The sequence below is a fragment of the Macaca fascicularis genome, chromosome 20 (genome assembly GCF_037993035.2).
Source record: "Macaca fascicularis isolate 582-1 chromosome 20, T2T-MFA8v1.1".
NCBI lineage: Eukaryota > Metazoa > Chordata > Mammalia > Primates > Cercopithecidae > Macaca > Macaca fascicularis.
The window spans coordinates 64,513,807-64,540,815 of NC_088394.1; the positions used below are offsets into that span (position 1 = coordinate 64,513,807).

The 27,009-nt window shown below is 45.2% G+C and overlaps 1 protein-coding gene and 1 long non-coding RNA gene across 4 annotated transcripts in view; one reads left to right on the plus strand and one right to left on the minus strand.

Annotated features, from left to right (window-relative positions):
* Positions 1–10,939, minus strand: part of SMPD3 (sphingomyelin phosphodiesterase 3) — a 91,785-nt gene extending 80,846 nt beyond the window's left edge. For both annotated transcript variants that reach the window (XM_045382702.2, XM_005592346.4), the window contains exon 1: positions 10,788–10,939. The gene's annotated coding sequence lies outside the window, so the exon portion shown is untranslated. The remainder of the gene's footprint in view (positions 1–10,787) is intronic.
* A 3,643-nt stretch (positions 10,940–14,582) lies between these two features.
* LOC123570520 (uncharacterized) overlaps positions 14,583–27,009 on the plus strand; it is a 43,331-nt gene continuing 30,904 nt past the window's right edge. The window contains exon 1 of one of the 2 annotated variants that reach the window (XR_012429088.1): positions 14,583–14,951. This is a non-coding gene — a long non-coding RNA (uncharacterized lncRNA). The remainder of the gene's footprint in view (positions 14,952–27,009) is intronic. The other variant, XR_010583881.2, reaches the window with a different exon arrangement.

The following is a 27,009-nucleotide window of genomic DNA, read 5'->3' on the forward strand; positions in this document are numbered from 1 at the left end:
ATGGGGTTTGGTTTTCAGCCCCTGCAGCCTACAGAGAAATAAGCAGAATGAATTCAAGATGGCAGGTCTAAAAAAATCTTTTGTGAAACAAGCTGTTTGCATGGGAGCAGGTGACTGATGGTGCTGCAACCAAAAAGGGCTGTGGAATTTGCAGTGACCCCAACTCAGGCCCTCCCAGCAGCCACCTTGGGAGGCAGCTGCTCAGGGGTGTCACTGGGAATCATGAACCAAAGGATACTATTTCCTGCCTCCCAGAGCACAGGGAGCAAATCTTCTCTCTTCCCTCACAGAGAAAGCCTCTTCTAAGCTTTGTGCTTAGGTTTGGGCACTGCAGCTGTTCTTGGCATCTGTGCTTCGTGGCAGACTTTCCTGCCTGCAACTTGACACAGGCAGGAATCCTTGTGGCAGACCTGCTACCCTTCACCTGCCCAGGGCTTTTGTGAAGACCAAATGAGAGAAAAGACCATGTAAATTCTTTGAAAACTAAATAGTACTGGTAGGAATGCTCGACTGTGGTGCTACCTGGCAATACCCTCCAGAAGCTCTGGCTTTCAGATACTTGGTGAGCACACTCAACACTGCCACAAATTACCCAGATTCAGTGAGATGCCTCAAACTGAAGGCTTCAGATTTCATATCTCTTTCTTTGCCTATGAACTTTTTTGATTCTCTAACACTTGTTAGTCTGACATTCAAGGCTTTCTCAACTCTTCCTGCCAAACATCTATTTCATGTGGAAACTTCTCCGTTTCAGTGCTCCCAGAACATAGCATTCTCATTCCTACCCCTGTTCATTTGATCACAACTTTCCCTTGCCTTCCTTCCCCATCCCACTCACCCCTCAGAGATTCTCCATATTGTACCCATGCTTGAAGACCAAGCATAAGACTTCTCCACAAGCTGACCCACAAATCACCTCTCTCTCCTTCAAAATAATAGTTATTGGGTTCTTGCTGATCTTGAACCAGAGAAGCAGTGATCTCAGGGGTTAAGAACAGGCTCTGCAGTCAGATTGCCTGGGTTAGGGTCCTGGTCCTCTTACTATCTGCATGACCTTGAGCAAGTTACTTAAAGTCCCTGAGCATTGCTTTCCTCAGCTATAAAGTAGGGATAATAATGGTATTCTTTTACACATATGTGTTGCTGAGCACAATGCCTGACCCACTGTAAACACTTGAATGAGGGTTAGTATTGTCTCTAACCATTTTCATATATATTGCCATGTAATTTCCATGGCAGCCCAGGAAAAGTTAGTTTTATTGCCCCAGAGGAGAAAGAGGAAGTTTGGAAAGGTTAAAGCACTTGCCCAAGGCCACACATTTGGTGGTAAAAGTGTGATTCAGACTCAAGTTTGGTTGGCATCCATAGCTTTTCCACTGCCATAGCCTTAATCAGGCCTCCTATGGTTACTCCAGCCCCTGTTCCTTGGTTCAATCTGCATATGAGCGTCTCTCCTCTCCCCAGCCAGACCTTGGTCTCCTCCTGGGAAGGTTCTCAAAACACCCCACTGTAGCTATCCATCATTTGGCATTTGTTGAATGAACAAAAGAAAGAATAAGTAGGAAAATGTGCATATTAACTCCAGACTATCCCCAGATAACTTATCACTGGTACTTGGTACCTGGAAGTCAGGGGCCTCTCAACAGAACCAGAGGTGAGCCTCCCTCCACCTCAATTCACCCACCACTCTTTGAGTCAAGAAACTATGTTGCTCTCCTGCTAAAACATTTGAAGGGATCCTCACTTTTCCTATAGGACTAATCTGAGTATTTTCTTTACAGTTCAACATGCTCTGTTAACATAAGCCTTCACTGAGCTTAATACATATGTCTTCGGCCGTCTTCCTCCAGAAGGCAAACTTTTGGAAGAAGAGGCAATGGTTGAGAACAGCAACAATATGTGTTCCCTCAGAGCTACGCAGTGAATGGACCCATGGTCTGCCCTAGGGGTCGGGAGAAATGGCTCTGGGCTCTGGTTTCCATATTTATGTTATCTCTTTTTTAAAGCAAAGCTACATGTAAAGTGCTCTAAACACTGAGGTCAGAACTTCAGAGTAAACATGATAGAGAACAATGCCCATTTTGCTACTTGCTTCATTATCCCAGGAAAGAGCCTCATGTGCATTAATCAGACAGAGAAGAACATGAAAGATTGTGTAGAGTGTGCCCAAAGTTCCTGAGATCCTACGTTTTGGTGTAGACACACTTAATCAGGTGAAACTGTCCATTCAATCTCCTCAGGGACTGAATAAGGATAGGGAATGACACGGTAGAGTTGTAGGAAAGGCTCTGAAGATTCTGAACAGCAAATTCTCTCTCTTGTTTTTCATTGTTTTTTTGAAATGGTCTCATTCCAGTAGCCCAGGCTGGAGTACAGTGGGGCAATGTTGGCTCACTGCAGCCTCTACCTTTCATGCTCAGGTGATCCTCCCACCTCAGCCTCCTCCTTAGTAGCTGGGACTACAGGTGCACACACCGTGCCTGGCTAATTTTTTGTATTTTTAGTAGAGACAGGGTTTCACCATGTTGCCCAGGCTGGTCTTGAACTCCTGGACTAAAGAAATCCATTCGCTTCGACCTCTCAAAGTGCTGGGATTATAGGCATGAGCCACTGTGCTTGGCTTGAACTGCAAATTCTATATTAAAGAACATTAAAGAACATTCTATATTAAAGAACAAATATAATTCTATATTTAATATAAATTCTATATTAAAGAATTAAAGTTCTCTATTAAAGAATACCTGAAATCCCATTTAGTCACAGCTATCATTTGTTGAGTGCCTACTATGTACCTGATGTTTTATTTGTATTATGTAATTTAATCCTCACTACAACCTGCGAGAGAGTTGATACTACTTCCATTTTACAAAAGAGAAAACTGAGACTCAGTGTCTTGACCAAGCCCAGTAAGTGGCAGAGTAGCTTTGACCTTGGGTATGTCTGATTCCTGTCCAGAATTTTTCTCCCAGAGCAGAAGGTTGTCATTCCCTGAGGAATCTGGGAGTCCAAGAGACTTAGAGCTCTTGAGTCATCTGGTACAATCATCCTCTTCCTCAACTCATTAGCTGAAGTCAAGACCTGTGCATAATGCAGTTAGCTAATTTGTTTATTCATTGTATGCTTATGTAAATGGCTTGAAATCTTTCCTCAACATCATTATCTGTCAGAAAATAGGGGCCACATACTTAGCAAGTGTTTTCAATCACGTTTTAACTAGTAATAAATCTTTAGCTTGATTTATCTGAAAATTGTCTGCTTGCTCTCCTTCCTGTTGCCCTTATCTTTTTTTTTTTTTTTTTTTTTTTTGAGACGGAGTCTTGCTGTGTCACCCAGGATGGAGTGCAGTGGCCAGATCTCAGCTCACTGCAAGCTCCGCCTCCCGGGTTTACGCCATTCTCCTGCCTCAGCCTCCCGAGTAGCTGGGACTACAGGCACCCACCACCTCACCCGGCTAGTTTTTTGTATTTTTTAGTAGAGACGGGGTTTCACCGTGTTAGCCAGAATGGTCTCGATCTCCTGACCTCGTGATCCACCTGTCTCGGCCTCCCAGCCCTTATCTTGTAACACTTCATAAGCTTCCTCCAATAGTAATAACAATAGTTAATATTAAGTGAACACTCACTCTGGACCTGTCAGTCACTGTTCTAAGTGATTTAGCTCGAAATCTAGGAGGCAGGCTTTATTATCACCTCATTCTACAGGTGAGGAAACAAACGCACAACTTGCTCAAGGTTACACAGCCCAAATAGCAGAGCCAGGATTCAAATTCCAGGCTAATTGATTGCAGACCTACTTTGCTAAATGCCTCAGTTTATAAAGAAAATATCCTCCTAAATGGAAGCAGTCTAGAACAACACTGCCCAGTAGAAATATAATATGAGTTATAAATGCAAGCCACATATATAATATAAATTTTCTAGTGGCTACATTACAAAAGTAAAAAGAAACAGGTGAAATTAATTTAAATATATTTTACTTAATATATCTAAAATATTATTTTAACCTGTAATCAATATTACCATTACTAATGCAACATTTTACATTATTTTTTATACTAATTTTTTGAAAGCTGGTGTATGTTTTATACTTACAGCACATCTTAATTGCTGCTAGATATATTTCAAGTGCTTATGGCCCCATATTGGACAACAGATATATAGAAGGACATTCTACTTTTCCTATTTTTTCTATTATTTGTTTCTATTTCAACTTTATTTTTAACATTTTTAAATTAAAAAAAATTTTAGAATCTTGCTCTGTTGCCCAGGCTAGGATGTGGTGGTATAATCATAGCTCATTGCAGCCTTGAACTCTCAGGCTCAAGCAACCCTCCCATCTCAGCCTCCCAAGTAGTTGGGACTACAAGCATTCACCACCATGCCTAGCTAATGTTTTCATTTTTTATAGAGACAGGGTCTCACTATGTTACCCAGGCTAGTCTTGAAGTCTTGGCCCCAAGCAAGCCTCCCGCCTCAGCCTCCCAAAGTGTTGGGATTATAGGCATGAGCAACTGTGCCTGGGCTATTTCAACTTTAAAATTGGGTTTTGCATTGGTATTGGATCAAAGAAGCCTATATTAATGGAAATGTGCCCTTTGTATAATTAAATGAACAGAGCAACAGTTTAGGACAGTGGAAAGAACATGCTTTAGGCATTAAAAAATCTGGGTTCTAAGCCCCATCTTAGAACCACTAACCAGGGCTGTGGCCAGAGCAACCCTCAACTTCCCTCACTCTCTTTCCTCATGTTAAAAAATACATGATGGTTTATGATTATTAAGATTCTTCCCATTTCTAAAGTTCTTTCTGCTTACAGTACACATTCTTTCAGGGTTTCTGTGCCTGTTTCCTTGTTCCATTCAAGATTTCTGTAAGAAAGGACTTATCCCACATTGTGGTTGTGTTCCCTGTGCCCAGCTCTGTGCCTGACACATTTCTGTAGGCACAAGAAACGTCTGTTGAATGAATGGAAATCCAGTCCTCCTTTGAGGGACTCCTAGGCCTCCCAGTTTTTGCCAGAATGATCATAACCGCCTTAGCAATTAATTGCACTTTCTCATATTGGCCTAAAATCTTAACAATCTAAGATTTCTGAAGGGTTATAGCCAGGATTAGAAACCATTTCCTGATCCTGTGTGCAAAGGAGATGGTACTCAGCCCTAGGCATGGCTGCCTAGAGACCCCCGCAAATGGTCTCCTTCTTATTACATGCTGTTCTGATGCTGAGGAGAGTTAATTAATGACTCTAAATAAGAAAACAATCAAATCTGTCTGCAGTCATATGAGTCAGAGCAGACCCAGACGGGGTGCCGGGTCCTTGGCTTCCAAGTGCCCTCGGAAGAAGCAGTAGCAGCCTTTGCTCCTTTCATCAGAGCTCTGCAAAGCCCCAACTTGGAAGGGGAAGAAATCACTCAAAATGTAATGGAGACTCAGCTGGATATGAAGCATTTTTCTTAAAAGGCTAACCCCCTATCTGAGTGTTGTACAGACTGAGGCCCTGGGAGAGGAGAAAAAATGTAAGTTCATTCCTTTCTACCCTCTTTAGACACCCAAACTGAAAGGGGAGTTCTCAGAAACCAGTCCCTGTGTATGTTGCAAGATTGGAGCAGTTGGAACTGCCACTTTAGGAGGACCAGACTTGTGGTCTGAAATTCACCAAACCCCAAACCTTCCCACCTTCTAGAGTCTTGCAGCCACATATGGAGGTAGAGCTTTGGTTGGGTGGCATAAGGACAGGAATGTAATGCTTCCCTGAGATTGGCTGAGGCCCACACAGTGAAAATTTTATTTAGGTGTTAGAGGCTTTGCTATGAAAATCTGAGAGTGGGAATAGGTGGAAGGAATCTCTTAACAATAAGAGTGTCTTCAGCTTTGTAACAGGATGCTAGGAAATAAAGATAAGCTCTATTTCTTTGGCTCTATGTGTACTCTTTGTCAAATAATAACAGCTCATTTTTTTAAATTTTCCTTCCTTTCTTAAAAAGGAAAAACAATGACAACACTTTGTTGCCATCTACGCTTGGCTTCCTATGAAAATTTTCCACGCTGGAAAGAAACCCCTGGGCTATTGGTCATGAGGGTCATTATACTGCCCTCTCCCCATTCTTTGGTAAACAAGTTCAGTTAACAAACCTGGATAAGATGTAAAGTAGGTGGCACTATCCTTGCTGAACTTGAAAAGACTGATTTGTGTCTAAATCCTAGTTGGCCCCCAATCCTATTCCTCTGGCATTTGGTTATAACCTTACATAGGACAATCCAATAGTTCAATTTTATTTCTATAATAGCAATAGGGAAAAACAGTGGTAAGGAGGAACTTCCAGAGTTTGAGATCCAGGATGGAACCTAAACTCTTCCCTTTCTGTGCAACCCTGGGAAAGCCCTCAAAGCTTTGTTTCCTCACCTTGAAAGTGGGAATTATGCCACCACCTACCTCATAGGACTGTGAGGATTAAATACATTCTTACATGTGAAGAGCCTGAGTCAGAAAATGTCTCCTCTTATTAGCTCATAATTCTTTAAACAGGGATTGCTGATGAGTTCATTCGAAGTAATTCAGTAATACCCTCCACAGCTCTGTTTCCTCCTATTCCATTCTGTAATCAGCTTTGGGGGAATCCTCTCGGAGGCCATGGCCCTCAGCTCTTGCTTCTAGTCCACACCCTGAAGTCCTCCCTTCCCACCAGGTGGGTGAGGCCAGCACTCCAGAACCTTGGACAGCTCTACTCCACAGCGATCGAGCCGGCTGCCCCAGGGAACAGGAGGGTCTTGGGAAATTTTCCAAAGGCTGCATTAGTGCAGTGATTTAGGAATGCCAGGGCTGCAGTCTCATTTCCAGCATGCATGCTGCCACTTGCATGCATGTTCAGATTCTTCAACATGACCAGCCCTTCTGGAAATTTCTAAGGAGCCTTTCAGAAATGCTCACAAGATTTACCAAATCTTAGGGCCTTTTCCTTCTTTTCTATGAACTCCAATTTTTTTTTTGAGCCCAAAAAGAACAGAAACACCACCCACATCTTCCTGAATCTGCTGATATTTAATTTGTTTGGCTTCAGTACAAGGATTAAACATTCTTGATTAACTTCAAGTGAAAGTAATAATGTATGAGCATGAGGAAATGTTTTACAAGACAAAGATTCAGGTATAAATTAAAAGAAACATAAAATAACGTTATTGCCTGTAGGTGATGTTAAGCACCATTCTAATCAGGATAAGCAGGTGGTTCAATTTATGAGGCAATTTAGCTTTTCACTCTCCAATGCAGAACACAACACACCATATGCAGTCACCTTCCAAACAGGCAAGGAAGAGATTAAAGTCCTATTTTTACTTTATGATACTGAGTCACATAGTTCAATGCAAATCACATGGATGCCAAAGTAAGAACAATACCAGGTATTAAAATACCTTCTTTCCTTTGAGGAGCTCTTAAGATTTTGTAACTGTGCGAAATTCCTTCAGAGTGACTCCAGGAGAAGAGACACATGTCACCAGATGGGCATTTAGGATTGAGCATGTCTCATCTCTCTCCCCCACTTCTGTCATTAGGCCTGGAAGAGCCGTATTTGCAGCTTTTTGCATTTGATAATAGCCTCCAGATGCCTTCATTTTCTGGGCTACATTGTTTTTGAGGAAAAGAGGGTTTACTTTTGAAAAATGTTATTGACTAATTTAATAATGAGGGAAAGAAGAGGATAAATGTGGAACAGGAAAAGAGGAGAAGAGAGTAGTAGAGGTAGAGGGAGAGACAGGAGATGCCTAAACCTCTTTGACCTTGGTAAGTGTTTTCCATGCATTATCCTTATAAATGGGTTTGATGCCCACCTTCCACTGGTCAGAAACTTGAACAAAGGCCTTCAAGCCCTCTTTAAACATTTCCATTGCTGAAGACAGCAGCAATTCCGTGGCTTGAACTAACTTGAAAGAACTTCAGACAAGAACATCAACTTGACACTCTGAAGGTAGGAGGGAGCCCCCCAGTAAAAAGGTTTGTGATTTTACCTAACAACGCTCACACCCACTCTGAGCCTCTACACCGTGGGGGAGTGTTAGTTGCCAAATTGTGTCTGGTTTAACCTCTTTCCAGCAGAGGTCGCTGTGGACACTGGGAGTGGATACTTGTGGGAACTGGACCAGGCAGCCTGGGTTAGATAGATGGTGGCTACATTGTGTGGTACCTGCTCTTTCTGCTGTTCTGCTGGCCATCATCTGGTCTCTCATCCTATGGGAAGTAGATCTCTGTGAAGATTATCTCAAAGCTGCACAGTACCTTTGCTATACAAGCGCTGTGAGATCAGGGTAACTTATTGGGGAGGGCAAGTTTGGGAGGGCCATGCTCATCCTCTAGGGGTATCACCTTGTAGTGTACGTCTGTGTTACCCTTGTTTTTTGTCTGAGTGTACCTAGTATTTCTGAGACACCACCTGTGACTGACCAGCAACATCATTGCCATGCCCTTCCAGACATGGAGGCCAAAGCGGCAAAAGTTGTCTTGCCACGTAGTCTTGCACCCACATCATAAGTGACTCTGTTGATGAGTCCCCTGCTAAGCCTCACTTGGAAGCACATGGTGGTGGTGAGGGGGCAGAATTCTGGTCTTTGAAGCAGCCTATTACAGTAGGATAAAGCTTCTGATAAAATGGGAAGGACAGGGCACTGGTGAGTATGTTAGGGTCAGACCTGAGACCTCAGAAGGGCTGAAGAAGTCTCCACATACTTGTGAACTCCCCACTTACTGGGCCTTACGCAGGCCAGGCAGGCTAGGCACAAAGCAACCTGAAGCTGCCTTCACCCTGAGGGCATCCGCTCAGACCCTAGGCCATTGCTGTGGCTTGAGAGTTGAAGATGTGACTACCCTGCTCCCCACCCCCACGACATCCAAGTCCAGCAGTAAATGAGTAAGTGGTTCACCTACATACACACACACACACACACACACACACACACACACACAGCCAGAAGCACAAGCTCTGGCCGTGTCACACACATGAAGACTGAAACACACATGGGTACATTCAACCGGTCACACATTCACACCCACACTCTGACCCACACCATCATCCATGCAAACCCTCACACATTTAAACACATCCCCACCCCAGAACCAAATTTGACCTAACATGGCTGATGGGGCGTGGGAGGGTCCAGTCAGGATGTCCCTCTGGATCCTGGTCCACTCATGCCCCGTGAACTCCAGGCCCCTTGCTCAAGGTGGAGCCCTCACCTGTCCCTGTCCTAGTGGTCACAGGTCACAGGTCCTGAACGCCCCCCGTACCGGCCCCCGAAGGGGCCCTGTTTACCATCGTGTGCACAGAATCCTGGGTGCCTGGCTGGCCTTAGGGTAGGGGGTATGGGAAAAGAGAAAGATGTGGGGCATAGTGCCCTGCCCCGGCTCAGCCGCCTCCTCCCTCGGGATTTTCCATCCCGGCTCGCGCTGGCCCGCTAGAAGCCCGTGCGCTTTGTCTCCCGCCCCGCTCCCAGCACGTTTCTGTGGAAGCTGCCCGCGCCGCGCCCGAAGCCCCCCCTCCGAGGCCGCGCCCCCCGCCCAGCCCGCGGCGCAGGCCTGCCAGTGCAGCGACCGCCGCTTTGTCCTCTCGAGGATGCCTGGGCCGAGCGCGAAAGCCCCGTGCCTGGGAACAGCCACCACGGGTCCTAGAAGCAGGTCCCCGAGCCTCGGTTTGGGGTGCGCCCTGCATCTGAGCGGAGCAGCCCCCAAAGATTCGCGGGCACGAGGTTGGGGGTAGCATTTACCTGGAGCTCTTGAGTGCTTGAGAGGAGATCCGCCCCGTCCCGCTCTGCACATGCCCATCTGGGGTTGGGCCCCAGCTGAGGTGCCAGAGGCTCAGTCCCCGGGGCGTGGTGGGCTAGTGAGGGTCGTCTCGACTTAGAGCCCCAGGCCTGGATCCAGGTAGGGAGGGCCTGGGAGATGAGGCCCGGGTGGGGAGAGATGGGGAGGGGTCCCTCGTCTCCTCTTACATCCCCCTACACCACCTCCCACACCCAGGCCACCCAACCCTAGGCGCGGGCCCGAGCGCGGGGGATTCCGAGAGTCAGTGCTTTCCTCCACCCGCGACTCCGAGCAGCATGGGGAGGGGTCTCCCAGCCTTTCCCTGCCACATTCCAATTCCACCCCTCACCAATAACCTAGGAGGGTCCAAGCGGAAGGGGTAAGAGTCCTCTGTCTCGTCCACATCCTCGATCCTCCTCTTTACAAAACCCTAGGGCCTGGGGAGGAGGGGGGATAGGGAGGGGGCGAGTGTGGAGGAAGGGGTCTGGGGAAGGGTCTTCCCGGCATCCCAAGACGCCTTTCTTTAATAACCCTGGGAGGGTCTGGGCTGGGGATAGCGGTCCGCGATCTCATCCATCACCACCAGACTCCTTTGTAACCTCGAGCAGCCGAAGTGTTGCGGGGAGGGGTCCCCCTGCCTCCAGTCCCCTCATCCCACAACACCCCCTCCTCCCGTCCTCAGTAATCCGAGCAGTCCGGTCGCCAGGCACAGTGGGAAGGAGGGTCCAAGCCTCCTCGCTCTCCCAGGAGAGATTGGGGGTGGTGTCCCCCAGCCCTCGACCCTCATACTCAAAAGCCTTCTCCACGATAAAACAAAAACTAACCCAAGCTGCTCCGACCTCCGGCGCCGGGCCACAGGAGGCCCCTAGTCAGTCTATGGCTGTCCGGGACCCACGGTCCTGAGAGCAGCGAGAACACGTCCCGTCAACTCCCCGAGCCCCTCACGCCTCGGCTCGCCCCCTCCCCAAGAAAACAAAAGCGAATTCAGCAGCACCGACCTCTGACGGCGGGCGGGAGGGCGGTCAGCGCCCGGCAGCGCACCCTGCTCCTCCCGGCTCCTCAGCCCGGGCTCCCGGCCGCAGATCTGGCGGCGGCTGCAGCGGCGGCTGCTCTCGCGGCTCTCGGGTCCGGAGCCTCCCTCAGACTCAGCACCTGGAGCGGCGAACAGCTCCGCGCTTCATTCCTCTGACCCCGCCTCCTTCGCGCCGCCGTAGCCAATGGTGACCCGGACCCCGCCCAGGAGTCTGCCCATTGGGGGCGTCGTCCCCTCTCCCTCCGGCCCCGCCCTCTGGTTCCTGGGTCTCTCCTTCAAGACCACATCCCCCAGAGACGGGTGGAGTTTCACACAGCCTTCTGGGACTTATAGTTCTTTAAGGACGCGGAGTGGGCTCACGCCGCGGGCAGGCAAACAGAGAGGGACTGCATTTCCCAGGGTGCACTGAAGACACGGAGGCGCGGAGCAGGGCGGGAGGACCGTTTCCATAGCAAAGACGACCAGGCGAGGATGGCTGGCAGAGAAGTGGGGCAGGCCGCAGGACCCTCGAAGGATCGTGTGAGACCCCGGGCAGCCTCTTGGGAGGCCATTTCGAGGAGAAAACCTTGATTTCTGCTTCAGGACCCGGGGCCTCAGTTTTCCTATCTGAGAAGAAGGGCGAAGAGCTGTGCCCCCACCACACCCGTCAGTGATGGGGCAAACCGAGGGCAAGCCGCTTTGGTTCCTGCCCAGCAAAGGTGAGGGAGGACGGAGGAGACTCTCCCACCGCATTCAGAACTTTATTCCTTTATTTTTGTCTCAATCTTGTCATAGAGGAGCGCTTCACTTTTGGTCATCCCTTGGGCTACCAGGGCCTTCCCGTCTCCGTCTTCCCATCGCAGGTCCTGGCCTCCTTCACACCACTACCGGATACCGCAGCATCTCCCCTAACGCAGCAGATGGAGGGCGCTTCCCATGCCCCGGGACTTAAGCCCACTCTCCCCTTCGAGATCTGGACTCCACCTTTTTGCAACACTCTTAACTTCTTTGGAAGCTGAGAAGTCTCCTACTCCCTTGGGTCCCTCCACCTTGCCCTCAGCTAACTCCTCGGCAAGCCCCAACCTAGACACCACCTGTTTTGTGAAGACATCTAGATGCTGGGCTCTCTGTTGAGTGCCCCACCCTGTGTTTGAGCAGCACCCTCTACTTCCCCTGTTCTACTTGCATGTTTATGTACTCGTCTTCCTCATTATAAGATCCACAGGGGAGGGGCCATGTCTATACTATTCATACTTACAGTCCAGTGTCTAGTATCTGGCACGTAGTAGGCACTCACTAGCTATTTAGATATAAATATAGATATTTGTTGAATTGAAAATGAATTGGGCCAGGCGTGGTGGCTCACACCTGTAATCCCAGCACTTTGGAAGGCTGAGGCGGGCCGATCACCTAAGGCCAGGAGTTCAAGACCAGTCTGGCCAACATGGTGAAACCCTGACTCTACTAAAAATATGAAAATTAGTCAGGCATGGTGGCGCGTTCCTGTAATCCCAGCTATTCAGGAGGCTGAGGCAAGAGGATCGCTTGAACCCCTGGAGGCGGAGGTTGCAGTGAGCTGAGATTGCACCACTGCACTCCAGCCTGGGTAACAGAGTGAGACCCTGTCTCAAAAAAAAAAAAAAAAAAGAAACAAAGAAACAAAGAATAAAATTTTAAAAAAGAAAATAAAGGAACCTCATTCACATACACCTCCAAAATTCTGATTTCCTAAAGTTGGGCATTTCTCATTGCTGGAAGTGTTCGATCAGAGGGATGCCGCCCCCTTGAAGAAATGTTTATTTCATTTGTACAGTGGGTTGGGATTTTACCTGAATGCTTTGAGTACCCTTTTAATCCTTTGATGCTAGAGACTGATAGACCCATGCCTATTATTGCTGTCAGTTCTCCCTGAAATGTCATCAGTTCTTCATGTTCCGCTATTTCTAGCTATTGGCCCTACTCCTTTCTGTGCCTAAATGCCCTACCTCCCACTCCTTTTCTGAGAAAGATCTGCCCTGTCAGTTATAAAGCAAAGACGTCCTAAGATTCCTGCTGTTTCTTTTATTTTCTTTTATTTTATTTCTTTTCTTTTGATGGAGTTTTGCTCTTGTTGCCCAGGCTGGAGTGCAATGGTGTGATCTCAGCTCACTGCAGCCTCTGCCTCCCAGGCCCACCTCAGTCTCCCAAAGTGCTGACATTACAGGCGTGAGCTACCATGCCTGGCCTCCTGCTCTTCTTTCTACCGTCTGCTCAGCATCTTAGGCTTCATCCTAGGTAGCATCTTTCCTGAATATTTCTCCACTAAACATTCCGTTGTTGGCTAGATGGCCTAGTTAATCTACACATTTCATTTTATCACCTTCTCCAGATTTTTTTTGTGTATGTCAGCCGATACATTCTGGGGAGAATGCCTTAATATATGAGAATAATTAACTTGTGGACAACAAGGAAATGACCAAGGGGACTTTTACTCTGAACCTAATTCAAACCAAAGAGAGAGAGCCTGAGAGAAAGCAGCTCTGTCATCCTTGAGTTAGTAACATCCAGGAAGGGAAGGCTAAGGTGGGGGAGTGAGTAAAACAGATGGCATTTAGGGAAGAACCAACAGGACTTTAAGAGGCATGGCAGAGGGGCTTTGATCCTGGCCAAACCATCAGGGAAGGCAACTGGAGCTGGTTGAACAGATGGGGACTTATTACTGAAGAGAAAATGGTAAAGAGGCAGGGGGAAATGGGACGTGTGCTAAAGCAGAGTGCCTCGTTCAGTGGATGCAGTGAGAGCAGAGGCTGTTGGAAAAGTGGATCAGGGGAGGATCATGCCACCAGGTGGGCATCAGCAGAGTATCACCCGAGTATTGCAGAGGGATACCAAAGAAGTCCACCTGGAGCCAGAGCTGAAACCCTTTGGAGGTCAGTTTACCCCTTCAGAAGTAGTGCACCACCATCCATCTACCACTGGAATCCAATTTCAGTTTTGGCAAATTGTTATAAATAGGAAAAAGTCAGGGTTCCACAATTCTGTCAGCACTCAGAGACTATAACAGCATCTGCCCAGCCAAGTAGAGTTAGGAAACCTGGATCCTAATCCTGACTTTGCCTCTGATTAGATGTGTGACCCTGGGCTGGAGCTGTTTCTTCAGTTGTAAAATGCTATTTATTGGTGTTAGGTAGCAGCTAATAAGGATGGAGGTGGGACTGGGTGCAGTGGCTCACACCTGTAATTTCAGCAGTTTGACAGGCCAAGGCAGGAGGATTGCTTGAGGCCAGGGATTTGAGACCAGCTTGGGCTGGTCTTTTTAAAAAAAAAAGAAATTTTTTTTTAAGCGTAGAGGTAGGGAAATTCAAAGCTACTTACTAGCTGTGTGACCTTGCCTAAACTACCTTCTTGGATTTGCAGTCTGTTTATTTGAAAATGTCATAAGGGATAAATGAGATTCCTTATGTAAAGTACTTTATAAATATTAAGCACTTACCAAATGTTAGTCTGTTTTCACATTATTCTTGGATTACCAGAAATTGGTTTGACTATGAATAAACAGGGGATAATTTCTTGGGTAATCTGAGTTTGAATCCCCCTTCTCTCTCTTACTAATTGTATGACTTTGATTAGGTTATTTAGTATTTAATTGTTCTGGGTCTCAGTTTTCTCATTTGTGAAATTAAAATGATGTGTTCTTCAGAATTGTGAGGGTTAAATGAGATGAAAGGCCTGACTCATATGAGAAAATGCTGAATATGTTTGTTTTGTCATTTTTAAGGGGTGGTTTTAGGGCACAGAACCTAAAGGAATGAATGGAATTCTAAGTGCTTTGAAGCTAGAGCTGTGAAAGGTTCCAGGGGAACACTGTGCTGGCCTTCTCCCTTCTTCTTGGGGAAGAAAAGATCTCAGTGAAGTTCCATGGGTCTTCTCAGTAAGTAGAGGAGATTAACTAGAATGCTGAATCTCAGACACTGAGAGGTTAGAGTGATTGACCAGGGCTGGATCCTGAAGAACTTAGTATTCTAGGCTGAGAATATAATTTTATTCTAAAGCTAATGAAGGTTTTTAAGGAGATGTGCATTTTGAAAAAGTCGAGGGGCTGTTTGGAGAATGGCCAGGAGAAGATGAGGCTGGGATGTGGATCGGGAACGTGCTGCGGTGATCCAGCACGGTGAGTGGAAAAGAGGGGGTAGATCTGAGAGATATTTTTTTATTTGTTTGTTTGTTTGTTTTTTAAGTATTAATAGTTCATCAAATTTCCCATCTTTTTAAAGTAGCTCATCAAAGAGATATTAAGAAGGTAAATATTCGAGGACTTTGTGAATGAGAGCTGAGGGCATGGAGGAAACTGGTAAAAGTCAAAGACGATGCTCAGGTGTCTGCCCCGGGTAACTAGGGGGATGGATGGGAGTGCTGTCCCCTGAGATGTGATACAGTAAAGGAGCAAGTTTAGGCAGGAAGAGGAGTAGGTAAGTTTGAATTGGGTATAGTATGTCCAAACAAGGTGTCTAGGAGGTGGTTCAGAGCTTATGAGAGGGATCTGGTTAAGGGATAGTCATAAATTATCGAATTATCACCATATAGATCATAATTGAACCCATGGGAATGAATGAAATCCTTCAGTAGAGAGGGTCAAAGAAAAGAACAAAATTTCTTGGGAAATGCCAACATTTAGGGAACAAGTAGAGAAAGAGGAGCCCAGAGGAAAAGGTGGGACCAGTCAGAGAGACTGGAAGAAAATCATAGGGTGGGGTGCCACAGAAGCCACAGGGAGGAAGTGGGGTGGCGTGGTACCTTCAGATAAGCCAAGGTCTGAAAAAACTAATACCAAATTAGCAACAAAAAGGTCACTGGTGACCTGGGAGAGAGTGGGTGCAGGGGAGTAGCAGGGACAGAAGTCTCTGTGAATGGGAGTACATGTAGACAACTGGGGGGAATGGATTGCTTTGGAAAGGGAGCAGAGAGAAAACCAGAAGGAATATAGGTTGAGGAACAATTATGTTTTGAGTTGGGAGAAATTAGAACATCTAACGATAATAAACATGTAGTTAGGTAGTTGAGAGGTGGGCTCTGGAAATTGAGGGAGTTCATATTCCATGGCCATTACTTCTTCTCCAATGCTGGAAGCAAGGATATGTGCTCAGTGTGAGGAGGTGGAGTGGGGTGGGAAACTTGGAGAAAGAAGAAAAGATTCAAGATGGCTGCTGTGGAAAACAGGAGGGAAAGCTAATGGCAATCCACAGAGGCTGCAGGGTAGTGGTGGGGGCCTGCTGAAGTTGGAGACCATGGGTGTGGAAGCACTAATCCATGCGGTTGTGGGCTTTCTCCAGCATCTTGTTGGCCCTGAGATAGCTTTGGTGAGGCTGGTCCAGACTGGGCTTTGCTGGACAAGGGAAACAAGAAAGCAAGGGACTTGGAGATACTGACAAGAGAGGTGGAAATGGTGGTCAACTAAGAGGAAGGTGAAGCCTGGATGGATAGGGCAGATGCAGGTAGTGAGGTTCTTGGTGGAGTGAGAGGACAGATGCTGTGGGTGGCAGGGAAGAGCAGGGAGGGCAAACAATGCTGGTCAGAGATGGAGGAGCTCTGGGCAGGAATGAGGGGGCAGGGTGGCTGGGGTGGACAGAGAGAAAGGCAAGTTTGTTATATGGGTTATTGGCAAGTCTCCTGGAAAGATGACCAGTTTGAAGGAGACAGGAACCCTGGTAGCTCCATGCCAATGTACAGTGAGTGGCGTGTTTGATGATGGCAAGGTGGAGAGATGGAGTACAGAGCCCTCTGACATGAGATTCACACAAACCAAGATATTGGGTGCTAAGAAGAAGCCCTCTTGCCCGGGATAGGTGGGGTGAGGAGGAAGTAAGGCAATGAGCTTTCTCATACACTTTGTTTTCTTTCTTTCTTTTTCTTTTTTCTTTTTTTTTTTTTTTTTTTGAGATGGGGTCTCGCTCTGTCACCCAGGCTGGAGTGCAGTGGTACGATCTCAGCTCACTGCAGCCTCTGCCTCCTGGGTTCAAGCAATCCTCCCACCTCAGCCTCCCAAGCAACTGGGATTACAGGCGTGTGCCACCATGCCTGGCTAATTTTTGTATTTTTTTTAAATTTATTATTATTATTATACTTTAAGTTCTAGGGTACATGTGCATAATGTGCAGGTTTGTTACATAGGTATACTTGTGCCATGTTGGTGTGCTGCACCCATCAACTCATCAGCACCCATCAACTCGTCATTTACATCAGGTATAACTCGCAGTGCAATCCCCCTCTCCCCATGATAGGCCCCGGTGTGTGATGTTCCCCTTCCCGAGTCCAAGTGATCTCATTGTTCAGTTCCCACCTATGAGTGAGAACATGCGGTGTTTGGTTTTCTGTTCTTGTGATAGTTTGCTAAGAATGATGGTTTCCAGCTGCATCCATGTCCCTACAAAGGACACAAACTCATCCTTTTTTATGGCTGCATAGTATTCCATGGTGTATATGTGCCACATTTTCTTAATCCAGTCTGTCACTGATGGACATTTGGGTGATTCCAAGTCTTTGCTATTGTGAATAGTGCCGCAATAAACATACGTGTGCATGTGTCTTTATAGCAGCATGATTTATAATCCTTTGGGTATATACCCAGTAATGGGATGGCTGGGTCATATGGTACATCTAGTTCTAGATCCTTGAGGAATCGGCATACTGTTTTCCATAATGGTTGAACTAGTTTACAATCCCACCAACAGTGTAAAAGTGTTCCTATTTCTCCACATCCTCTCCAGCACCTGTTGTTTCCTGACTTTTTAATGATTGCCATTCTAACTGGTGTGAGATGGTATCTCATTGTGGTTTTGATTTGCATTTCTCTGATGGCCAGTGATGATGAGCATTTTTTCATGTGTCTGTTGGCTGTATGAATGTCTTCTTTTGAGAAATGTCTGTTCATATCCTTTGCCCACTTTTTGATGGGGTTGTTTGTTTTTTTCTTGTAAATTTGTTTGAGTTCTTTGTAGGTTCTGGATATTAGCCCTTTGTCAGATGAGTAGATTGCAAAAATTTTCTCCCATTCTGTAGGTTCCCTGTTCACTCTGATGGTAGTTCCTTTTGCTGTGCAGAAGCTCTTTAGTTTAATTAGATCCCATTTGTCAATTTTGGCTTTTGCTGCCGTTGCTTTTGGTGTTTTAGACATGAAGTCTTTGCCCATACCTATGTCCTGAATGGTACTACCTAGGTTTTCTTCTAGGGTTTTTATGGTATTAGGTCTAACATTTAAGTCTCTAATCCATCTTGAATTAATAGGAGAACTACAAACCACTGCTCAGTGAAATAAAAGAGGACACAAACAAATGGAAGAACATACCATGCTCATGGATAGGAAGAATCAATATCGTGAAAATGGCCATACTGCCCAAGGTTATTTATAGATTCAATGCCATCCCCATCAAGCTACCAATGAGTTTCTTCACAGAATTGGAAAAAACTGCTTTAAAGTTCATATGGAATTTTTGTATTTTTAGTAGAGACAGGGAATCACCATGTTGGCCAGGCTGGTCTCGAACTCCTGACCTCAGGTGATCCACCTGCCTCGCCTTCCCAAAGTGCTGAGATTACAGGCGTGAGCCACCACGTCTGGCCTCTCATACATTTTCACAGAAGTCTTGTGTCAAAATCAATACACATGATCAGTTTTATACATCCCTAAAAGGCAGACTATCAGAATAAAATTAACCAAACCAAGAAGTGACTCCAGATTTCATGGTGAAGTTGTATCAACCAAGTTCAACAGTAGTGATTCCTGTAATTTATGTTTTGGTATAGTTTGTAGATTTAAGTATGTGCATATTAACTAGAAAATGTGTTTCGGAAACAAATTTGAATATTTTTTGCAAATTTTATTTCTTAGCAACGATTTGTTTTCTCAGTTTAGAACATAAATTAGAGAACTTGTGTTGATTTATTTTTTTCCAAATGTAGAGCTTAGAGCTTAATTCATGCCTTTGAAATGCCACAAATTTGAAATGCAGCCATATTCCTCTCTGCATCTTTGAAAGGGATTACAAGGATTTTATTAGTTTTTCAAATAATCTTGCCAGCACATTTAGACTTCCCACAAGGGTCTCCTATCAATAATGCCGGATTGTGAGTGATGTTGCCAAAGTGCTGTGCGTGGGATATTTAAGACAAGTCAAATAAGCAGCCAACTTTAGGATTTCCCAAGCAGGAGCTCAGTTTGCAATTACAGGACTTGGTATAGAATATGAAACGTGCATCTAAATGTTAATTAAGAAAAACAATCTCCGTAATGTCTAAAGAAAAAAGGACAAAATCAGTTAATTGCTTTGAGCAATCCCTATCTTTGAAAAAAAGAATGTTATATTAAAACATTTTCGTATGGTTGATATGTCTTTGTAATCTTGAAATAGGCCTGCATTCTAGCCCCTCGAAGTGGGGTTGGGGGCAGCTCAAAATATATTTTGTGAATCAGTTCATGAATGTTATGATAATCTGGCCAATGTTTAAAATTCTTCTTTTTTATCCTAAACTTTCATAAAATATTTTTACAAGAGGAGTGACTGTTTTAAAACCCAAGTCAGATCATGTCACACCTCTGCTCTTAGAGGCTTTTCTGTGTCATTGAGAGCAAACCCTAAAGTCCTTATGGTAGCCTATAGAGCATGAACTTTGACTCCTGTAGCCTCATTGACCCCTCCCGTAGACTCTCTGCTCCAGTACCTTAATCTTCTTTGATTGTACCAAACACTGTGGCCTCAGCAGCTTTGTAGCCTTTGTACTTGCTGTTTTCTTCGCTTGGAAGCTCTTTCCCTAAATATGCTCATGGTCGTCCTATAAAATGGCACCCTTTTCTCTCTTGACACTTACTATCACCCTTGCCTGGTATTTTTTTTTTTTTTTTTTTGTCAATAGCACTTATCACCATGTGACATATACATTCTCTCTCTCTCTCTTTTTCTTTTCTTTTTTTTTTTTTGTCTGTGTATACCCACTCTCAACTCTCCAGTGACCCAGTAGAATAAGCTCTCCATCAGGGTAGAGACTTTGTCTATTTTGTTCACTGCTATACTCAGCATGTAGAACAGTATCTGGTACATAATAAGTACTCAGCAAAATGCTTTGAATGAATAAGAATAACAGCATATCCTCCCTAATACATAAACCTAACTTTTCTTTTTTTTCTTTTTTTTTTTTTTTTGAGACAGAGTCTCCCTCTGTTGCCCAGGCTGGAGTGCAGCAGTCTATCTTGGCTCACGGCAACCTCCACCTCCTGGGTTCAAGCGGTTCTTGTGCAATCATAGCTCCCGAGGAGCTGGGACTACAGGTGCCCACTACCGCACCCAGCTAACTTTTGTATTTTCAGTAGAAACAGGTTTCACCGTTTGGGCCAGACTGCTCTCGAACTCCTGATCTCAAGTGATCCACCCACCTTGACCTCCCAAAATGCTGGGATTACAGGCGTGAGCCACCAAGCCTGACCTATTTTTAATTTTTTAAGTTTTCCATATTATAGTCCACATCTAGGACATATGTGTATATAATCTTTCATATTCTGGACATCATAGCTTAGGAATAATTTTTGGTTCTTTTAGAAAATATATAACATATAATAAGCATTTTCCTTTGCTTGGATTCATTTGTTCAGTTGTCCATTTATTCATTCAATAAATATTTAATGAAACGTTTCTATGTTCTAGACAGTGCTGGGACTATAGTGGTGAACAAGATGCAGGATTTGCCTTTCAGAAACAGTGGTTCTTTATAAACACCATTTGTAATGATGGCCCAGTATTCTATCATCTACCATACCACACTTAACTTCTCCCCTAGTTAGGACTTTTTGTCTATTAATAATAATGTAATGAATATCTTCAAGTTTATAGCAATTACCTTTTACAAATCATTCTTAAGGTGAGTTCCCAAGCAGTTTTTGGGTTGTAGGATTAAATATGGTTTTGTTTTTTTTTATACCATCTGCCACATTGCTTTTATTTTTTTATTTTTTTTGAGATGGAGTCTCGCTCTGTTGCCCAGGCTGGAGTGCAGTGGCATGATCTCAGCTCACGGCAGCCTCTGCCTCCTGGGTTTAAATGATTCTCCTTCCTCAGCCTCCTGAGCAACTGGGATTACAGGCGCATGCCACCACACCCGGCTAATTTTTGTATTTTTAGTAGAGATGGGGTTTCACCATGTTAGCCAGGCTGGTCTCAAACTCCTGACCTCAGGTGATCTGCCCACCTCAGCCTCCCAAAGTGCTGGGATTACAGGTGTGAGCCATCGCACGCTACATTGTTTTTAAAAATGGTAGTACCCATTTTACCTAAACACCAATATGAATGAATGTTTCAGCTTTATTGCAGCCTTACCAACATTAGGCATTACTTTCAGGTTTTACTAATGTAGAGTATAAAATGATCCTTCCTTTTATTTTTACGTGTAATTAATATCTAGTAAGGATGCACCTTTTTGCTTTTCTTTTTCTTTCTTTCTTTTTTTTTTTTTTTTTTTTTTTTTGGTAATTGGTTAGTTCAGTAGGTCCCCAGGAGGCTCTTGGAGGGCCAATGTCCTGCCTTGTAGATGGTGCCCAATATTTAGCACACAGCGGAAGCTTATCATAGCATCTTAGAGTTGGAAGGGACTGCGTTCATCATCTAGTTCAACTAAAATTTCGGACAGATGGCTTTCTGTCCTCTGCTTACACATCCCTGGTAATGAGGACCTTGCCACCTCATGGGACAGCCTGTCCAGTTTTTGACCTGCGCTTCAGGTGTTGAGCTGGCATTTTCCCCCTGTGACTTTCATTCTTTTTTTTTTTTTTTTGAGACGGAGTCTCACTCTGTCGCCCAGGCTGGAGTGCAGTGGCGCTATCTCTGCTCACTGCAATCTCTGCCTCCTAGGTTCAAGTGATTCTCCCGCCTCAGCCTCCCAAGTAGCTGGGATTACAGGCGTGCACCACCATGCCTGGCTAATTTTTGTATTTTTAGTAGAGACACGGTTTCACCATGTTGGCCAGGCTGGTCTCAAACTTCTGACCTCAGGTCACCCACCTGCCTCAGCCTCCCAAAGTGCTGGCATTACAGGTGTGAGCCACTGTACCCAGCCTACCCCTGTGGCTTTCATGTGACCCAGTTCTGCCCTCAGGAACAGCAGGGCCCATGCACCAAGTGTTATAGAACTTCCTCCACCATAACTGCCTATCTCAGCAAATATGTGCCCAGACCAGAATGTTCAACCCCAGGTGAAGTCTGGCAGGCCCAGAGGCCAGAACCCTGTCCTGGCCATAAGTCTTCACAGTGGCCAAGTCAGCAACCTTTCCAGCTGGGTTCATGTGAAGCTTATGGTAAGCTAAGATGCTGAGATCTTTATATGACCTGCAGCCAAACCTAGTTCCTCTTATCCTACACTCCCGCAGTGTGTGTGTATATATATATGTGTGTGTATATATATATATATATATTTTTTTTAAACCTGAAAGCAAGAGTTTGGTTTTCTCCCTGTTTTATTTCAACCTGCTTGTAGAGAAGCTGCCCTGGTCCCACTCCTCCTATCTGAAAAGGAAATAAGAATCATCCTGACAACTTCACGTGTAGGTGTGATGATTGACTGTGAGATGCAGGGTTAGATGTATGTCACTCATTTTGGTTGCCTGACGTCTGAGCCTCCTTTCTGTGCTTGAGGAATTCCATGTGTCATGAGGTAGAGCCATATTCCTTTGCACCTAGGGCATGAGCACTGGCCTGAGACTCAGGCTTCTCTGGCCAGACAAACCATACCCACTATTGGCTCCCTTCATCAATTTTTAATTGGAAGCAAAAGACAGCAAAGGGGCAGGGCTTGCTTAGCAGCGCTTTTAGTGATTCAATGGGCATGATCTCAGTTACCAGTGACAAGAGTTTTATGGGCAGCATCCAGCATGGGGTTACCGTCTGTGGTGGGGGTCGGGGACAGTATTCCAGCCTCGGTGGTCACAATAATGTCTTCTTAGACTAGTGCTGAGTTGGGATTTGGGGCGTTGTTCCTGACTGTGTGCTTCCAAGCCTGGTTCTCCTAGCCTCCTAGAGATCTTATGAGCTACTCGCTATCTTTTTTTCCTCTTTTTTCTTTTTTTTTTTCCTACTCACTATCTTTTAAATAAATTCCTTTGCTGTACATGACAGCCAAAGGTAGTTACTTTTGCTTGCAACTACAAATCCTCAATATATACAGGATATGAAAAGTGCATTGAAAAGTGCTAAGCACCGCACGTGTAAAAGATACTGTTGTTTGAGATTTTCATTCTTAAGTTGTGGGGGTGAGGGCATTGGGAGGGGATATGCCTGAGCTCCGTATCTGCTGAGAGTTCAGACAAGTCTAGCATGCCCAGAGAGCTGGTCGGTGGGAGAGTGGGATAGAAAGAACTTGGGGACTGGACATTGGCTTGACAGTTAAAGGCTGGTCATTGATCCTAAAGCAGGTGTGAACAGAGCCACACTAGCTTGACGTAGGGATGGCAGAGACCAGAGGGCTTGCTGGGCACACATAAGCAGATTGACTGCCTGCCTCTCTGACCCTTGGACAATTACCAACTGTCAGGGCTGGGAAGTGGGGCTAGGATATAAGCAGGTCACCTGGGGATTTGTAGCTGCCTGTGGGGCATTCTCACAGGGGGTGGAAGAGGACACCTGCTTGGATTTGGCCTCTGCCCTTGGAACCCAGAAGCCGTCATGAGTGAGTTGGGATTCCATCCTTTGCTGCCCTCAGACTGACACCTGGGTCCATCAGCCCTGGGGCTGAGGCTGGCACTGTTGCTCTGTTCAGGAGAGTAATGGGCTCTCGGTAGCATTGTCACGATGCTGGGGTCTTCCTATCATGAAGATTTTCGCCAAGTCAGTCCTGCTGGAGAGCGTGTGTTTGGGCTGGGGGGTATTCCTCCCTTAGGGTGTTCCCTGATCCCAGTGTACACTGGACACTGGTATGGCCGGATGCCTGTCTTTGCCCAGTAGCCTGGCACACCTTCAAGGAGGCCTGAGATCACATGTGTCCAAAGCAGCCAGGGGTCATGTATTGGGGTTGGACTATAGTCGTATCAGAAATATGATAGCATCATTCAGAGGGATCCTCATATAGAGAACTGTAGGTTCTGTTTGGTTTTTGTGACTGATTGGTTTTTGTTATGTTAAGATCACAACTACAGATTTTAATTTTCTTGCCAAATATGACTATAATATTGTTTTGATACCAATTAAAATAAAATCCATTACAAAATCAACATAGAGTGTACGTTCTTAAGCATCATCTGATCTAGACAGCTTTCAATGCCTAAGTTACTTTGTGTCAGGCAGTGCTCCAACATTTTACATGCTTTCTATTATTTAATCTTAGCCACAACACTATGAACTAGGTACTATTATATAAGAATTCCCCGTTTTACAGCCAAGGAAACGGATGCCCAGAGGCTTACAGGACTAGCCCAAGGTCACATAGCCATGAAATGTCTGTTTACCCACCCCCAGAGACTGAGAACTGCCCTTCCATCAGCCCATTCCACTGAGGGGAGGCTCTAGTTTTTGAAATGCTTTTCCTCACATGGAACTGAACTTTGCTTCTCCCTGTCAGTCCCACTCCTGTTTCTGCTTATGCTAGTAGCCCATCATGGCGGCTCCTGGTCTCCCATTCTTCTGGCTCAGTTCTCTACCCCATTTGTTCCCGGGGGCACTTCAAGTTCTTCCTCTAGGAACCTCTGAACCATTTTGTATCAGCTAAGTTCTTAGAAGAATCACTGCAGGTAGCTCTCCAGTTCTTTGTTTACTTTGACTCCAAAGGTTCTGGTATTCAGTTTGTCTTACTCCTGGCAGGGGCATGGCAAGAAATCATAAACATGACCACAAACTTTAGAAGCGGATTGGTAGAACGTTCTCTTTCCCCAAGAAAAATGGCAAGAAAACAAAACAGCAGAAACAGCACTACTACTACACTAAGAATTGTATTACTGAACAGGAATATTCTGTCTGCTCCTCAGACTAGAATGAAAGCTTCCTGAGAGCAGGTTTTGCTAATTTTGGTTACTTCTGAGTTCCCAGTGCCTAGAATGGTGCCTGGAGAACAGTAAATATTGAACTATTTGTTGAATGCATTAACAGTACAATTCCACATCTGGTGCTACTTTCTTGTGTTATTAAATTGTTTGGGGGGAATAATGTGATCTCCCAAGTCCAATGCTTTGAATTTTGTTTTCCCTTATCTTACTAGCAATTTTTCTAATTTTTGTGTGATTTTGACTCATAAGAAGATAGCCTTAACAATATGTAAAGTACAGTGAATAAATAACTCTGCCTCTACAGCAATCTTTTTTTTTTTTGAGACAGAGTTTTCCTCTTGCTGCCCAGGCTGGAGTGCAATGGTGCGATCTCATCTCACTGCAACCTCTGCCTCCCCGGTTCAAGTGATTCTGTTGTCTCAGCCTCCTGACAAGCTGGGATTACAGGCGTGCACCACCACGCCTGGCTAGTTTTTGTATTTTTAGTCGAGACGGGGTTTCATCATATTGGTCAGACTGGTCTCGATTTCCTAACCTCAGGTGATCCACCTGCCTTGGCCTCCCAAAGTGCTAGGACTACAGGTGTGAGCCACTGCACCCAGGCTCTCTAAAGTAATTTCATCTGATTGTGTAACACTAAGTATAAATCTGAATTTGATTCAGCCTGATAAAGAGCAATATGCATGAGGTATTGGCTTTCTAGCCTTGTATCCTATGGAAAGACATTCTGACTTTCTGCTTTGAATTTCTAATTTGAATGCAGAATGTAAAATCATTAGGAAACAGCTAGGCAAGAGGAACTTCGTCTTTATACTTTTTTTTTCTTTTCTTTCTTTTTTTTTTCTTTTTTTTTTTTTTTTTGAGACAGAATCTCATTCTGTCACTCAGGTTGGAGTGCAGTGATGTGATCTCAGTTCACTGCAAACTCTGCCTCCCAAGTTCAAGTGATTCTCCTGCCTCAGCCTCCCGAGTAGCTGGGATTACAGGCCTGTGCCACCACGCCCGGCTAATTTTTGTATTTTTAGTAGAAATGGGGTTTCATCATGTTGGCCAGGCTGGTCTCAAAGTCCTGACCACAGATGATCCACCTACCTTGGCCTCCCAAAGTGCTGGGATTACACGTGTGAGCCACCACGTCTGGCCCAGAATATTCATCTTAATATCAAAATAATTATTTTCAAGAAAAATCTTTAAGTGAAGTTGATGTCCAGGGTGATCAGTGCACAGGGACTTTATGAAAATGTTGGTTGAATGAATGTTGTTCACCCCCATCTCCAGGATGCCCTTGCTCAGGTCCTAGCAGGTCTGAAAAGGCATAGTGAGCCCACTAGGCTGAGAGGTAAATACATTAATATTCAGTGGGCCCCACCTATATACCAGGTAAGGTGCCAGGTGTTACCTACATAGCCTCAGTTTAATCTTTATACCCTACAAGGGTGCTTATTTTATAAGCAAGAAATGGGAGAATCATAGAAATTAGGGAACTTTCTTAAGGTCTGGAATAGGATAGAACCAAGATAGGAATCCTTCCTGATCTGTCTGAGGCTCTGCTCTCCTTATATACCATGTAGCCCCCCGAGGCCAGTTCACTCACCATTTTCTTAGAGACTGCGTGGGGAATATGACCCACTTCTGTGTCCTGGGGACATGAAAGAAACTCCTCATGTCTGTCTTCCTTATTGAAGGCTGAAAGGGCAAGGTTTGTAGGACTCGATGGTGGGCACAGGAAGGCAGTATCTTGGAGGGTCTGGAGCAGCTCCTCATTCCCCAAGTGGGCCAAGCAGGCAGAGGAAGAGGAATGAACTCTGGTGAGCAAGAGTAGGTTGTCCCTCCAAAACTCATGTTGAAACTTAATCTCCAATGTAGCAATATTAAGAGGTGGAGGCTTTAAGGATGATTGGGTCATGAGGGCTCTGGATTAATGGGTTAACAGATTAATGGATTAATGCTATAAAAGCCAGTTTGGCTCTCAGTGCACCCCTCTTGCCCTGTGATGCCTTCTGCCATGTTATGACACAGCACAAGGCCCTCACCAGAAGGTGACCAGATGTGGCTTCCTGTTCTTGGACTTCCCAGCCTCCAGAACTGTAAGAAATACATTCTTTTCTTTATAAGTTACCCAGGTATTCAGGTATTCTTTCAGGTATTCAGTTATACCAAATATTCAGTATAACTGAATACTTTCAGGTATTCAGTTTTAGCAATAGAAAATGGGACT